The sequence below is a fragment of the Mauremys mutica genome, unplaced genomic scaffold (assembly GCF_020497125.1).
Source record: "Mauremys mutica isolate MM-2020 ecotype Southern unplaced genomic scaffold, ASM2049712v1 Super-Scaffold_100373, whole genome shotgun sequence".
In the NCBI taxonomy this organism is placed as follows: Eukaryota; Metazoa; Chordata; order Testudines; family Geoemydidae; genus Mauremys; species Mauremys mutica.
Genome location: NW_025423324.1, coordinates 70675 through 84289, shown reverse-complemented (window position 1 = coordinate 84289; position 13615 = coordinate 70675). Strand labels below are relative to the sequence as shown.

The 13615-nt window shown below is 54.1% G+C and overlaps 2 long non-coding RNA genes across 2 annotated transcripts; both read left to right on the top strand.

Annotated features, from left to right (window-relative positions):
- Nucleotides 1-217: 217 nt before the first annotated feature.
- On the top strand, nt 218-2345 carry LOC123361130. The gene is made up of 3 exons (XR_006576111.1): nt 218-271; nt 1716-1803; nt 2299-2345. It is a non-coding gene; the product is annotated as an uncharacterized LOC123361130 (long non-coding RNA).
- An 8570-nt stretch (nt 2346-10915) lies between these two features.
- On the top strand, nt 10916-13610 carry LOC123361129. The gene is made up of 3 exons (XR_006576110.1): nt 10916-11568; nt 12973-13060; nt 13563-13610. It is a non-coding gene; the product is annotated as an uncharacterized LOC123361129 (long non-coding RNA).
- Nucleotides 13611-13615: the final 5 nt, after the last annotated feature.

Here is a 13615-nt window from a genome sequence, read left to right as displayed (position 1 = left end):
GCAGCGAGCGCTGGGCTCCGGCCCGGCAGCAGGAAGTGACTCGCAGCCGCTGCGGTGACTCTGGCTCCCAGGCTCCTGGCGAGATCCCCGAGCCCCGGGGGGCGGCTGGTGCTGGGAGCCCGGAGCCCTGGCTGCAGCCGGGAGAGGGGAATCTCCAGCAGGGCCCTTCCCGCTGCTCCCCCCCCAGGAGCCTCTCCCAGGGCAGAGCTCCCAGGGCAGAGCCCCCAGCCCGGCCCGGCCCCTGCCCCGGGGGGCCCCGCTCGGAGGGAAGGTGAGAGAGACCCGCCCCCCCCCCCCCGGCACCCCCGGGCTGCAGGGGGCGGAGGCTAAAGAGGTGCCGGGGGTGAGGGCAGGCGGGGGGAGCAGGGTGGGGGCAGGAGGCGGGTGCGGGGCTGCGGGGGGCAGGCTGGGATGGGGGCGGGGGGCACTGAAGGGAAGATGGGGGGATGGGGGGGATTATGGGGCCGAGGGGAGTGAGGCTGGAATGGGGGAAGATGTGAGGGGGGGACACTGGCGGGGGAAGGGGGGGAGATGACCAGGCAGCTTCTCTGCCCCATGGGCCACAAGTGGGGAGGGGTGGAGAAAATCTTTTCTCCTCCTCGAACTGGTCCACCCAGCTTTGGGAGTGATGGGGGGAAGGGGGGGACTAACCCCTCAGGGCGCAGAGGCTACAAGGCAAAAACCCAGCACCCCACCCACACCCTGCTCCCAGTGTGTTACTGTCACACACACCCATGCTGATGGGGTTTGTGTGTCCTGAGTGTTGGGGGCTGCCCGGGGCCCTGGTCTGATTTCCCTGCAGGATTCAGATCTCGGCCACACTAGTGTCAGACCGGAGTCACTGCTGGCTCTGGCAGGGGGGAGTGGGGATCAGGGCCGCCCAGAGGGGGGGGCAAGAGGGGCAATTTGCCCCAGGCCCCGAGCCCCACAGGGGCCCCCAGCAGAGATTTTCGGGGCCCCTGGAGCGGGGTCCTTCACTCGCTCCGGGGGGCCCGGAAAACTCTTGCGGGGCCGGGCGCAGGAGCTTCTTCGCTCCTGGTCTTCGCTGGTGGGGGGGTCCTTCCACTCCGGGGCGGAAGGACCCCCCCGCTGGAAAATTACCGCTGAAGACGGAGCAGGACCCGCCGCCAAACTGCAGCCCGGTCTTCGGCGTTAATTCGGCGGCAGGGGGCCCTTCCATTCCGGGACCCGCCGCCGAAGTGCCCCAAAGACCCGCGGTGGGGGCCCCCCTCCGCCGAATTACCGCCGAAGACCGGGCTGCCCTTCGGCGGCGGGTCCGGCTCGGCGGTAATTCGCCGGCGGGGGGGGGGGCCCGCCACGGGTCTTCGGGGCACTTCAGCGGTGGATCCCGGAACGGAAGGGCCCCCCGCCGCCAAAGACCCCGGGTCCCTGGAATCCTCTGGGCGGCCCTGGTGGGGATGGGCCAATGGGCTCAGCCTCTGCCTGCCTGTCCCTGGGGGCTGCACGGGGAGGCCAGGGCAGCTCATTCTTCTGGTGTTGCCACCAGAGGGCTCCAGCTGTTGCTAAGGGAGAGGGGTTTAGATTGCAGTGGGTGACAATCCCCCAAAATGGCCCCTTTGAGTCTGTTCTTTTTCTAGCATTTGGCTCAGAGATGCTGTTACTGGAAGGGTTTGAAGAGGCTGGGTGGAATTGGGGTGTGACATGGACTGAAGCCCCTTCTGTAACCTCCCCCATCGCCCCTCTCGCCCCGACAGGCTGAGGAATCACATCCATGTTTCACTCCAGATCGGCCCATCTTCCAAGACACAGGGAAGGGAAATGGCTGGGATGGAGCCAGCTCAGGTAGGGGATTTTTAGGGAGGGGCTGGGCAGGGAGGAGACAGGGTATGATAAACCTGCTGTTTTTCTAAGTAGGCCCATTGGTGGTGGGGGAAGGGACGTTCCCCAATTTCTCAAACAGGATTTAACCCCCTTGCACTGCGCTGGGAACATTTTCCAGGCTCCCAGTGCTGAAGCCTGAACCCACTGGCCAGATGCTGCTGTGAAATAAGATGGGATTCCAGTCCCTGCCCCTGGCTCAGAGCTCTGCTTCCGTATCAGCCTGTGGCTGGCAGGCGTGTGGGAAATGAGAAGACCCTGCCCTGCTCTGTGTGCTGGGGGACAAGGAGCTCTCACCTTCTCCCACCCCCTGAAGCCTCCTGGCTGCTCTGAGCAGGGTGGGGGTGGGATTCTGCTACTCTGGCCCTCCCAGAGCTTCATGGTTTTTTTCCTTTCCCATGACTAGTGGGATTGTGGCTGGGGCAGCAGGAGCTGAGTGGGGGACTCTTGTTGTTCCAGATGCCGGTGACCTTCGAGGAGGTGGCTGTGTATTTCACCCAGGGGCAGGGGGCTCTGCTGGACCCCGCTCAGAGAGCCCTCTACAGGGACGTCATGCAGGAGAACTATGAGACGGTGACCTCGCTGGGTAAGGGATTCCCATCCCCTCAGTTATTAGAAGCTGTGGGGTCTGCATAATTAATCTGGTCAGGTTCTTCCCTGGTCAGTTACATCAGAGGCGAGTGCCGTGTGAGAAAGACTTGCATCTCCATGCCCTCTCCAGTGGGACAGGGGTGTCAATACCCAATGGACAAGTTAAAGCATCCCCACTGCTCCAGCTTTCAAAGGGGCATAAATCCAGCATTGTCCTGTCTGTGTTGTTTCTTGGCTGCACACACAATCCCTGTTCACCTCCCTCATTGGGAATAGTTCCAGCCCTGGGGAGGGCTCTGGGTTGTGCAGGATTAGAAAGAGGCAGGGGTTTAAGTCCAGAGGTGTGTGTGAGTCAGCAAGGCCCCCAGAACGCACAGATCCTGGGAACGCCTAGTGAGGGTGTAGTAATAATTCAACTCACCTCCCCAGACATCTTCTGTGCAAGGGGGCTCAGTGACCATGTTCCTGTCCTCTTGGATTGCACGTTTCTGCAGCAGAGCACAGGGACAGGTTCCACTCACAGAATATCCTTTATGACAAATACTCCACTAATGCTCCATGCACCCTGATCCAGTCTGATTCCACCCTCTGCACAGGATTTCCCATTCCCAAACCTGAGCTGATCGCCCAGCTGGAACAAGGGGAAGAACCGTGGGTGCCCGATCTCCAGGCCTGCGAGGAAAGAAGGATTGTGAAATGCGCCCACACAGGTGAGAACTGACACATAAACCATCTAGGGAATGAAGGCAAAAATCGAGAATCCCAAAATATGGTGTGAGTGATGCCCTCAGTTCTTCCTCCTCTCACCCAGAGCAGGGCTGTAGTCAGCAGATATCACTCATGCCTTTCCACCCATCCTGTTAGCTGCAGGAGTTTCCTTCCCTGTGAGAGTTTGGGAGGGATGTGGAGGCAGAATCCAGTTGCTCAGTCTTTGAGTTGGGTTTTCCCTCGGTGCTATTCCTCTTTCTCCCCAGCACAATGACTCCTGTCTGGATTGTCTCTCTCCCAGCAGGAGCTGAGCGAGGGGGTGAGACCAAGGAGGGAAATCATCATGAGGAAGTGTCCAGGGATGTGGAACCACAGGGGACTTCTGTGGAAAGAACTAAAGGGAATTTTTCCCAGTGCTGGGAGCAGGGAGAAGCCTGGGGAAATTGGCACAGGTCAGAGAAGCTTGTGGGAAACCACCCAAGGAAGAAAGTGGATGAATCTATTAATGGTGGGGGAGAAGACAAGGATCCCAGAGCGCAGCAGACAAATCACAAGGAAGAGACACCCTGGCACTGTCTGCAGTATGGGAAAGGATTCATTGTGAGATCACAGCTTGTTACACATGAGACAATCCATACTGAAGAGAAACCCCTTCAATGCTTGGACTGTGGCGAAAGCTTCACTAACCACTTAGATCTTAATAACCATGGGAGAAGCCACACTGGAGAGAAGCCCATTCAATGCCTCGAGTGCGGGAAATGTTTCAGTTCTAAGTCAGCACTAATTTCACATCAAGAAAGCCACACAGAAGAGAGACCCCATAAGTGCTTAGACTGTGGGAAAAGTTTCATACAAAGGTCAAACCTTCTTAAGCATCAGGCAATCCACAGAGGAGAGAGACCTCACAAGTGCTTGGAGTGTGGGAAAAGTTTCAAGCGAAGGTCACACCTTCTTAAACATCAGGCAGTCCACACAGGAGAGAGACCCCATAAGTGCTTGGATTGTGGGAAAAGTTTCAAGCAGAGGTCTCACCTTCTTAGACATCAGGGAATCCACACAGGAGAGGGACCTCACAAGTGCTTAGACTGTGGGAAAAGTTTCATACACAGGTCCAACCTTTTTAGTCATCAGGTAATCCATACAGAACAGAGCCCTCATAAGTGTTTGAACTGTGGGAAAAGTTTCAAGCGAAGATCAGACCTTGTTAATCATCAGGCAATCCACACAGGAGAGAGACCCCATAAATGCTTGGATTGTGGGAAAAGTTTCATACGGAGATCAGACCTTGTTAATCATCAGGTAATCCACAGAGGAGAGAGACCCCATAAGTGCTTGGACTGTGGGAAAAGTTTCATACGTAGGTCAAACCTTGTTAATCATCAGGCAATCCACACAGGAGAGAGACCCCATAACTGCTTCGACTGTGGGAAAAAATGTATAACGAAGTCAGCGCTTCTTAAACATCTGGCAATCCACACAGGAGAGAGACCCCATAAGTGCTTGGACTGTGGGAATAGTTTCAAGCAGAGATCAGACCTTGTTTATCATCAGGGGATGCACACAGGAGAGAGACCCCACAAGTGCTTGGAATGTGGGAAAAGTTTCATACGGAGGTCAAAGCTTGTTAATCATCAGGCAATCCACACAGGAAAGAGATCCCACAAATGCTTGGACTGTGGAAAAAGTTTCATACACAAGTCAAGCCTTGTTAATCATCAGGCAATCCATACAGGAGAGAAACCCCATAAGTGCTTGGACTGTGGGAAAAGTTTCCTACAGAGGTCATACCTTCTTAAACATCAGGTAGTCCACTCAGGAGAGAAACCCCATAAGTGCTTGTACTGTGGGAAAAGTTTCATTCAGAGGTCAGACCTTGTTAAACATCAGGCAATCCATACAGGAGAGAGACCCCATAAGTGCTTGGATTGTGGGAAAAGTTTCATACGGAGGTCAGACGTTGTTGAACATCAGGCAATCCACACAGGAGAGAGACCCTATAAGTGCCTGGACTGTGGGAAAAGTTTCAAACGGAGGTCAGACCTTGTTAAACATCAGGCAGTCCACACAGGAGAGAGACCCCATAAGTGCTTGGACTGTGGGAAAAGTTTCAAACGGAGGTCAGACCTTGTCGACCATCAGGCAGTCCACACAGGAGAGAGACCTCATAAGTGCTTGGACTGTGGGAAAAATTTCACACGGAGATCAGTCCTGGTTAAACATCAGAGAATCCATACAGGAGAGAGACCCCACAAGTGCTTGGACTGTGGGAAAAGTTTCAGAGAGAGATCACACCTCATTAAACATGGGCGAATCCACACAGAATCTAAACTTCTGTGACACGTGACAAGAAAGGGTTAAACAGCTTGTATTTAATTGACTCAGGCCTGGTCTACACTAGTCTGTTATTTCGGAATTAGATGAGTTAATTAAAAAAAAAAAAGATTCCGTTCACATGACCATACTGTTTTTTTCGATTTAAATGGCTGTTTAATCCGATTTCTGTACTCCACCTCGGCAAGTGGAGTAGCGCTTAAATCGAGATCGCAATCCCGGGTTAAAGGTATTGTGGAAGCAATTCGACGTTATTGGCCTCTGGGAGCTATCCCAGAATGCTCCCTTGTGACCGCTCTGGATAACACTCTTGTTAGGATATAGATATTCAGGCCTGTCTGCAAAGGCCTATACTGTAAGAATTTAGGTGTATTCTTATCACTTAGCTAGTTATAGAGATATAAAAGAAAGAATCAGAATCACTGTCTGCTGGTGTAAGGGTCTTCTCTCACTGTGACAGTCTGAGGCCTGGTTCTTAGGCTAAGGCCTTCGGCTAAGCAGCAGAGGCAGCCATAAGCTGGGAAGTGTATGGTCACATCCTCACATTCCAAACTAGTCCCATTGAAATAAGGTGCTACTGGGCTGTTAGGAATACAATCCTGTCCTGATAGTCTTGTCACCTCCAGAGAAAGGGAAGAGCCTAGAAGATGTAAAAGGAAACTTCGTTTGATAGCGTCCCGTCTGGCAAGAACTCACTTATCAATAGCTGGGATGTGAAATCCTCATTTCTGTATTGTTCTATCACTGTAGTCTCCACTTCCCTATTGTTTGTCTGTATAATCTCTGTCTGATTCTGTGATTGTTTCTGTCTGCTGTATAATTAATTTTGTTGGATGTAAACCAATTAAGGTCGTGGGATATAATTGGTTAAATAACCGTGTTACAGTATGTTAGGATTGGTTAGTTAAATTTCAGTAAAACGATTGGTTAAGGTATAAGCTAAGCAGAATTCAAGTTTTACTATATAGTCTGCAGTCAATCAGGAAGTAAGGGGGGAATGGGAACTGGGGGTGGGGGAATTGGATTCATGTTTTGCTAAGTGGGGTGAAGAAGAACAGGGAATGGGAACAAGAACAGGGACACAGGCATGGCTCTGTGGTGTCAGAGCTGGGAAGGGGGACACTGAGGAAGGAAAGTGGAATCATGCTTCCTGGAAGTTCATCCCAATAAACATCGAATCGTTTGCACCTTTGGACTTCGGGTACTGTTGCTCTCTGTTCATGCGAGAAGGACCAGGGAAGTGAGAGGGTGAAGGAATAAGCCCCCTAACAACTCTCAACTCCAATGCAACTCTCTGGTGGGCAGGAAAAGCTCTGGGAACTTTTGAATTTCATTTCCTGTTTGGTCACCATCAGCACAGGTGACCGTCAGCACAGTCCACCATCACAGGCGACAATGCAGAGTCCCCCATCACAAGAGATCATGGGAAAAATGAACTCGGGACGACATGTTTGTCGAGCTCATGCAGTCCTCCCGCACTGATAGGGCCCAGCTGAATGTGTGGAGGCAAACAACTGCGGAGTCCCGTAAAGCATTACAGGAATTTGAAGAGAGGAGGGACACGCGCGATGAGAGCAGGCAGGACGTTATGGTCAAGCTCATGGGGGAGCAAACTGACATGCTCCGCTGTATGGAGGATCTAATGCGGGAAAGGCAGCAAGACCACAGATTGTCACTGCATCCCCTGTATAACCGCCCTCCCTCCTCCCCAAGTTCCACAGCCTCCTCATCCAGACGCCCAAGAACAAGAGGGAGGAGGCTACGGAGACCCACACACTCAACCCCAGGGGATCGCCCAAGCAGCAGAAAGCTGGCATGTATGACCTTTTGATTTGGTTTCTGGATTTGTCCTTCCCTCCTCCTCCACCCCCCTAACCCAATACCCTGTCTTCCCCTGGTCTACCTTCTGATTTCTCTCAATGTGTTGTGCAACAAATAATAAAGAACAGTTTTTAAACAAATTTGACTTTATTTCCTTTCATTTATATATAGGGGGCGGGTAACTTCAAGCAAAACAAACACAACTGTCACACCGTACCCTGGCCAGTCATGAAACTGGCTTTCAAAGCTTCTCTGATGTGCAGCACGCCCTGCTGCGCTCTTCTAATCGCCCTGTTGTCTGGCTGTGCGAAATTGGCCACCGAGCGAGTTGCCTCAACCTCCCACCCTGCCATAAATGTCTCCCCTTTACTCTCACAGATATTGTGGTGCACACAACAAGCAGCAATGACAATTGGAATATTGGTTGTGCTGAGATCTAACCAAGTCAGCAAACTGCGCCAGTGCGCTTTCAAATGGCCAAAAGCACATTCTACCACCATTCTGCACTTGCTCAGCCTATAGTTGAACTGCTCCTTACTTAAGACTAAGCTTGATAAGTTTATGGAGGGGATGGTATGATGGGATAGCCTAATTTTGGCAATTAATTTAGCAATTGATCTTTGATTATCAGCAGGTAAGTATGCCCAGTGGTCTGTGATGGGATGTTAGATGGGATGGGATCTGAGTTACTACAGAGAATTCTTTCCTGGGTGCTGGCCGGTGAGTCGTGCCCACATGCTCAGGGTTTAACTGATCGCTATATTTGGGATCGGGAAGGAATTTTCCTCCAGGACAGATTGGCAGAGGCCCTGGAGGTTTTTCGCCTTCCTCTGCAGCATGGGGCAGGGGTCACTTGCTGGAGGATTCTCTGCAGCTTGAGGTCTTCAAATCACAATTTGAGGACTTCAGTAACTCGGACATAGGTTAGGGGTTTGTTATAGAAGTGGATGGGTGAGATTCTGTGGCCTGCGTTGTACAGGAGGTCAGACTAGATGATCGTAATGGTCCCTTCTGACCTTAAAGTCTGTGAGTCTATGAGTCTGAGTCTACTGTCCAGGCTGCCTGTGTACGGCTTCATGAGCCATGGCATTAAGGGGTAAGCTGAGTCCCCAAGGATAACTTTAGGCATTTCAACATCCCCAACAGTAATTTTTTGGTCTGGGAAGTCAGTCCCTTCCTGCAGCTGTTCAAACAGACCAGAGTTCCTGAAGATGCGAACGTCATGCACCTTTCCCCGCCATCCCACACTGAAGTCAGCGAAACATCCCTTGTGATCCACCAGTGCTTGCAGCGCCATGGAAAAGTACCCCTGGCAGTTTATGTACTGGCCTCCCTGGTGTGCTGGGGCCAAGATAGGGATAGGTGTTCCGTCTATTGCCCCACTGCAGTTTGGGAACCCCAGGGCATTAAAGCCATCCACAATGGTCTGCACGTTTCCCAAAGTCACTACCCTTGATAGCAGCTGGTCAATGATTGCGTTGGCTACTTGCAGCACAGCAGCCCTCACAGTAGATTTGCCCACTCCAAACTGATACCCGACTGACCGGTAGCTGTCGGGCATTGCAAACTTCCACAGTGCTATGGCCGCTCACTTCTCAACTGTGAGGGCTGCTCTCATTTTGGTGTCTTTGCGCTCTAGGGCAGGGGACAGCAAGTCACAAAGTTCCATGAAAGTGGCCCTATGCAGCCACTGGTAATCATCCCAGACATGCAACACTATGTGGTCCGACCAGTCTGTGCTTGTTTCCTGGGCCCAGAATCGGCGTTCCATGGCATGAACCTGGCCCAATGCCACCATGATTTCCCAATCGCCACATGCCGTGCATCTAGGAATGTCTGTGTCCATGTCCTCATCAGTATAGTAATCACACTGTCGTCGCTTCCTCACCCGGTTTTGCAGGTACTGCACTTACTGCTGGATAATGTGCGAGGTATTTACAATGGTCAAAACTGCAGCGGAGATCTGATTGGGCTCCATGTTTGCTCGCAATGGTGCCTGCACGGGTAATCCTGGAAAAAGGGCGCGAGATGTAGGAGAGCTGTTCGGTTCAAGATGGCTGATAAAAGGCGGTAAATGTCTGTCTTCTGTAGCTTTCATGGGTTCGGGAAGCTCGCTAGAGCTGCAAGAGTGGGAAAGCAGAGTTTGCCGTGGAAGCATGAGCCGAGTTTGTGGCGGAAGCTGTGCAGCTCAGTTCACGATGGCCGAAAAATTGCAGGGAATTGTTGCCTTCTGTAGCTTGCACTCAAGCCCAGGACAGACAACATGGAAAAATTAGCTGGCGATGCAAGAGTGGGAGAGCAGAGTTTGCGGCGGAAGCTGTGCTGCTCGGTTCACGGTAGCCAAAAAAAGGTGGAAATGGTTAGATAAAAGAGTAGATAGAAAGACAAGAGGACATGCGAGGTGGATTCATTGTACCAGGAGACAGGCAATGCACCATACTGCATTGTCTGCTGGCAGTATGGCGTTTGCTGTAGCTTTCACGGAGGGAGAAGCGAGTGATGGCACACACCCAGAAACACACACGAGAATATTTTTGCTCCATCATGCACTGGAACCTTAACTCACAATTCCAATGGGCAGTGGGGACTGCGGGAACTGTGGGATAGCTTCCCACAGTGCACCGCTCCGACATTCAATGCTAGCCTCAGTAGTGTGGACACACTCCGCCAAATTCACGTGCTTTAGTGGGGGGACACAATACCGAATGTATAAAATCACTTCTGAAAATTCGAATAGAATAAGTTCAAATTAATTTCATACTGTAGACGTACCCTCAGATCAGGCCTTGTTACACATCATGCAAGCCACACAGGAGAGAGACTTTATAAACGCCTGGCATGTCGGAAAAGCTTCAGTAACAGAGAACCACAGAGGTATGTGCTGGGCTCCCCTACTTACCTGGTGCTGTTCTCTGCAGGGGGAGTGTCCCTGGGGGCTGGTAACTCCTCGTCTCCCCAAATCCCCCAGGGCGCTGGGCTCTGGGGGAGTCAAATGTTAAGGGACCACGGCTTTGGGAGGACACTGGGGATTGAATGGTTGGGGTTGGTGGAGCTGGGAAGCTGGGTGCTGGGCTATCAAGTGTTTGGGGCTCATGGGATAAGAGGCGAGGGAGAGCACAGGGGTAGAGAGGTGCTGCCTCTCCTCACTCACCCCCTCTGCCCCTTCTCCCAGCCCCCTCTGCATTCAGACAGCACCAAGAGGGACTGATTCCCACAGGGTCTATTGTCGGAGGCCTGGAGATCCTACCTCTGCCTCCACAGCATCAGCCTCTGAAGTTCTGGCTATGCTAGGAGGTGTGGTGGGGATTAGCTAGCAGATCTCTGTGACCCTCCACCAGATTTCCTAGTGTAAACTCACTCTGAGCATCTTATGTGCTCTGACCTGTGTTCCCTCTTTTTTTTTTTTTTACATCCATGTGCGGAATGAATTTGATTCTATGCACCAGTATGTGACACGTCATCTCCACATTGGTGCACAGAACAAAATTCATGTGGTGGAGGTGGGGCTGAGGGGTTCGGAGTGTGGGAAGGGGCTCAGGGCTGGGGGGGCAGGGCCTGAGGGCTCTGGATGCAGGTGCAGGCTCTGGGGTGTGGCTGGGGATGAGGGGATTGGGGTGTATAGCCTACTGTGCAGCTGCTTAGCCTGCAGGGAACAGTTTCTGATCCCCCAATCTCCCGTTAGCAGAGTGATTGCTAGTCCCTGAGTTCCCCCTTTGGGGCCAGATTGTCTCGTTCCCAGATAGTCTCGCATTACACCAGGCCGTGCCGGAAAGCATTTAGTGTTTGTACATTTTATCCCTTATGCACCAGAATTAACTAGATGCTAAAAAAGTGGGGAGCAGGGACAGTAAAATGGGGTGTTTTAGCTTTGCTTCTATTTCAGCAGCAAAGAGTCTTGTGGCACCTTATAGACTAACAGACGTTTTGGAGCATGAGCTTTCGTGGGTGAATACCCACTTCGTCGGATGTGCTATTTCCGGATGATTGGGTGAGTGCGAGAGATTCCCTCCTTCCCCTGTCACTGTCACACTCCACCCTCGACACAGCAGGCTCTGTCCCAGCCATGGAAAGTTTAACCTGTCTCCGTTCTATCCCTCCCTCTCCCAAGGTGTCACTTACCACCTGTCCCTGGCTCTCCAGGCTTAGGAGTCACAGCTTTGAGGTCTGCGATCTTAAGTCAGATTCCTGAGTGCTGGAGAAGGAAGCGTCACAGACCTGGGGGTGAACTTTGAAGCACAGTTTGATCTTCAGATTTAATAGCCCTGTTTCCATCTATTGGTAAAATTGCGTCCCAGCTTTGTCTAGGTTTAGTCTAGATCAGTGGTCCCCGGTGTGGTGCCCGTGGGCGCCTTGGCTCCCGCTGGGGCATTTATGTGAGCCCGCCTAGTGACACGGTGTGGGGCTGCGGGCTCCAGTGCTCTCTGTCCCCGGCAGGTGGGGCCGCGGCTTCTCTGCACCCTGCAAAAAGTGAAGCGGCCCCTGCCGCTAGGACCCAGGAGCAGCCGGGAGGCGGCTCCGGGCAGCGAGCGCTGGGCTCAGGCCCGGCAGCAGGAAGTGACTCGCAGCCGCTGCGGTGACTCTGGCTCCCAGGCTCCTGGCGAGATCCCCGAGCCCCGGGGGGCGGCTGGTGCTGGGAGCCCGGAGCCCTGGCTGCAGCCGGGAGAGGGGAATCTCCAGCAGGGCCCTTCCCGCTGCTCCCCCCCCAGGAGCCTCTCCCAGGGCAGAGCCCCCAGCCCGGCCCGGCCCCTGCCCCGGGGGGCCCCGCTCGGAGGGAAGGTGAGAGAGACCCGCCCCCCCCCCGGCACCCCCGGGCTGCAGGGGGCGGAGGCTAAAGAGGTGCCGGGGGTGAGGGCAGGCGGGGGAGCGGGGTGGGGGCAGGAGGCGGGTGCGGGGCTGCGGGGGGCAGGCTGGGATGGGGGCGGGGCGCACTGAAGGGAAGATGGGGCGATGCGGGGGGACCGGGGGGATTGTGGGGCTGAGGGGAGCGAGGCTGGAATGGGGGAAGATGTGAGGGGGGGGCACTGCGAGGGGAGGGGGGATGTGGAGAGACTGGCGGAGGAAGGGGGGGGGGAGATGCCCAGGCGGCTTCTCCGCCCCACGGGACACGAGGAGGGAGGGACGGAGAGAAGATTTTCTTCTCCTGGAACTGGTCCACCCAGCTTTGAGGGTGATCAGGGGACTAACCCCTCAGGGCGCAGAGGCTACAAGGCAAAAACCCAGCCCCCCCCCCCCCTCACACCTTGCTCCCTGTGTGTTATTGTCAGACACACTTGTGTTGATGGGATCTGTGTGTCCTGAGTGTTGAGGGCTGTCCGAGGCCCTGGTCTCGTTTCCAGGCAGGATTCAGATCTCAGCCACACCAGAGTCAGACCGGAGTCACTGCTGGCTCTGGCAGGGGGTGAGTGCAGATGGGCCAATGGGCTCAGCCTCTGCCTGCCTGTCCCTGGGGGCTGCTGGGGGAATCCAGGGCTGCTCATTCTTCAGGTGTTGCCATCAGAGGGCTCCGGCTACTGCTAAGGGGGAGGGGTTTACACAGCAATGGGGGCAATCCCCCAAAGTGGCCCCTTTTTTCCTGTCATTTTGCTCAGTCATGCTGGTACTGGGAGGGTCTGAAGATTCTGGGGGGAATCAGGGTGACATGGACTTCAGCCCCTTCTGTAACCTTCCCTCTCACCCCGACAGGCTGAGGAATCACGTCCAGGTTTCACTCCAGATCGTCCCGTCTTCCAGGAGACAGGGAAGGGAAATGGCTGTGATGGAGCCAGCTCAGGTAGGGGATTTTTGGGGAGGGAGAGGCAGGGAGGAGACAGGGTGTGATAAGCCTGCTGTTTTTCTGAGTAGGCCCATTGGTGGCGGGAGAGGGGACATTCCCCCATTTCTCAAGTAGGATATAACGCCGTCTGCAGGACTGGGAACATTTTCCAGGCTCCCAGTGTTGGATTCTGAACCCACCTACCAGAGGCTGCTGTGAAAGACGCAGGGAAGCTGTTGGGATTCCTGTCCCTGTCCCCGGCTCAGAGCTCTGCTTCCCGTATCAGCCTGTGGCTGGCAGGTGTGTGGGAAATGAGAAGACCCTGCCCTGCTCCGTGTGCTGGGGGGACAAGGAGCTCTCACCTTCTCCCACCCCTGAAGCCTCCTGGCTGCTCTGAGCAGGTGGGTGGTGGGATTCAGTTACTTTGGCACTCCCAGAGCTTCATGGTTTTTTCCCTTTCCCATGACTAGCGAGATTGTGGCTGGGGCAGCAGGTGCTGAGTGGGGGATTCTTGTTTCAGATGCCGGTGACCTTCGAGGAGGTGGCTGTGTATTTCACCCAGGGGCAGGGGGC